The following is a 2,738-nucleotide window of genomic DNA, read 5'->3' as shown; positions in this document are numbered from 1 at the left end:
CTCCCTAGGTGCAGCACCTTGCACTTGTCCTTGTTGAATTGCATCCTATTCTGTTCCGACCATTTTTTCAACCTGTCCAAATCTGCCTGGATTCATTTCCTACCCTCTAGTGTGTTAACTTTACTCCATAATTTGGTATCATCTGAGAATTTGGACAGACTGCTTTCCACACCCGCATCCAAGTCACTGATAAAGACGCTGAATAGCACAGGTCCAAGGACCGAGCCCTGTGGGACTCCATTGCCCACATCTTTCCAGGTTGATACTGACCCATCCACCACCACTCTCTGGGTACAACCCCTAAGCCAGTTTGCCACCCACCTGACCATGTAATCCTCTAAGTTACAGCTGCTCAGTTTATCCATGAAAATAGGATGAGATACCATATCAAAGGCTTACTGCCATTTTCTTGGACATGTGCTTGTAGAATGGTCTGCTCTGCCCACAGTCCACAGCTCACTTCCTAGTATCAAGCACGTGGTACTGATGCCTCCTCATCGCCGTGGTCTTGGTGAGACACAGCAACCAGTCTCTCTCTGCTGGGTGATGCATTTGGAGGCATCTGTGATTTGATGCCCTATCTGGAGCTGGCAATAGATGTGTTCCTCACCCCAGATGGTAATGAGATCCTTTATTTACCCAAACTGCCATTTGTGTTTCTGGGCTTGGCTGGTGGTGGTTGTAGCAGGGCACTAAGGTGCCTGCTACTTTGAGGGCAGAGATAAGAACCCAGGTGGAGGTTGCTGGGACAACCAGTTAATGAGGGAAATGGCCGCACCTGCACTGGGTCAGCTGACCAGAAGGGGCAAGGCCTGGCTCCCATATAAATCCCAGGCTTAAGGCCAGGAGGGGAGTTCACTACCAGCAGCCAAGGGGGAAGGAGTTCTCCCAGAGCAAGCAGAGGGGAGAGGCCTGACTGAAGGTACAGCCCCGAGCCGGGTAAAGGATGAAACACCCCAGGGGTGGCTGGAATAAGGTTATAGCCAGGCGGCTGGAATTTGTGTTATAGCCCAGGGGCTTATGTTTTGTTTGCAGTTCACCGGAGGTTTGGGTGAGGCTATTAGGAGTTGGAGGAGGCCTCATAGGGGACCCATGGCAGTGTGGAGACCCCAGCCCCAGAGAGGGGGGCAGTGAGATGCCCCAGAGAGGGGGGCAGCGATTGACGAGCACCAGGGAGGCGCAGCGCGAGACAGGGCTGCAGAGAGCCTGAGCACCCAGGGAGGTGCAGTGCGAGACCGAAGAATGTCTATTCCATCTGCAAGGCTTGTGGTGTGGTAAAGGGGTGGTTGGAGCCATGCATAGCCCATAAGGTTAGGGTGCCCCGAAACACCCGTCATAACGTCTATTCTGAAGCAGGACCCATCAGGGATCCGGAAGTCCACGGGGTCCAAACGTACAGCAAACTGCGTCCCAGGTGACAGAAAGGCAGCCTCCCTAATATACCTATTTTCATTAAAGACGTGGCGGGCGAGAATCGAGGGTGCCCTTATGGGCCAGCTTGGCACGGTAAGGGAGCCTTAGGGAAGATCACGGCAACCCTGAGGACCCCACACGGTTACAGTGGTGAACTGGCTAGGTTTGTCCATGATCCACAGTAGTGCCCATAGGGTCTCAGTGTCCATGGGTGGGTGACAGTCGGGCTGTGAGGGGGTGGGTGGAAGGCTGGACAGACAGATGGAAGCAGTGGTGGACACACAAGGGTGCAGTTCCTGACACATGGCTCTCATTCTCACTTCAGAGGCTTGGGGCTTTTGCTCCTGCATCACCTGTCCTCCACTGGTCCTCTCATTACTTTCTATTATCCAGAGCTTTAACTGCTTAAGAACAAGCGTAAGCAGAACTATTCTAGTATTGGAACCAAAACCATATGCCAGGATCAAATCCAAGACTCTAATGCAAACACTCCCCTATCCACCTAAATTGAAATGTCATATTTAAGGTTTTAAAGAAGAAAGTGGAGTGCTATTAAAATATTTTAGGCAAGATTTTGCTTCCTAGTTTACATCCACACACATAACTGGCTCTTATTCTTATTTTCTTCACAGGTGTATAGAGCTCAGCAGCTTTACCTGATAAGCCTTAGTTGGCTTCATTCACCCCGAGTGTACTGTCTTTTCTCTCTCCCTTCCCCCAAACACTAGAATTTTTGCATATTTGTACCTGCTCTTAATGACTGCCCAGCTGGGGGTGTGATTTTTTTTTTTTTCCCCCCACCTAGCTCAGGTAAATTTCTCTAATTCATTGCTACAAGACAAAATAAGGACTGACTCGAGATGCACCTTATAGAAAAACGGTACAGTACAAAGACCCAATCTGCTCCACTTAAAATCCAGGAAAAATTACCCCAATTTCATATTTAAGTATTACAACATTTCAACAACTTGCATGTGAGTGAAGGACTGCATGATAAACTTTAAAAATACAAAAACACAATCCCTGCCACAAAGTTCACTGCACTATCCATTCGATCACTTCAGAACACACACAACGGGAGTGTTATTTTCCTGAGTGGAAATAAGCAATGCCTTTCATAGTTTCATAGTTTCATAGATTTAGGGTCGGAAGGGACCTAGTAGATCTTCTAGCCCGACCCCCCGCCAGGGCGGGAGAACAAAAAAACCCCAAAACAAAAACGGGACTCAAATGAGTCCAGCCAGGTAGGCATCCAGCCTCTTCTTAAAGACCCCCAGGGTAGGGGCCAGCACCACTTCCCTTGGAAGTTGGTTCCAGCTCCTAGC

Source organism: Gavialis gangeticus, unplaced genomic scaffold (genome assembly GCF_001723915.1).
Source record: "Gavialis gangeticus isolate Ggan-Ray unplaced genomic scaffold, GavGan_comp1, whole genome shotgun sequence".
NCBI lineage: Eukaryota > Metazoa > Chordata > Crocodylia > Gavialidae > Gavialis > Gavialis gangeticus.
This window is presented reverse-complemented; position numbering follows the sequence as displayed.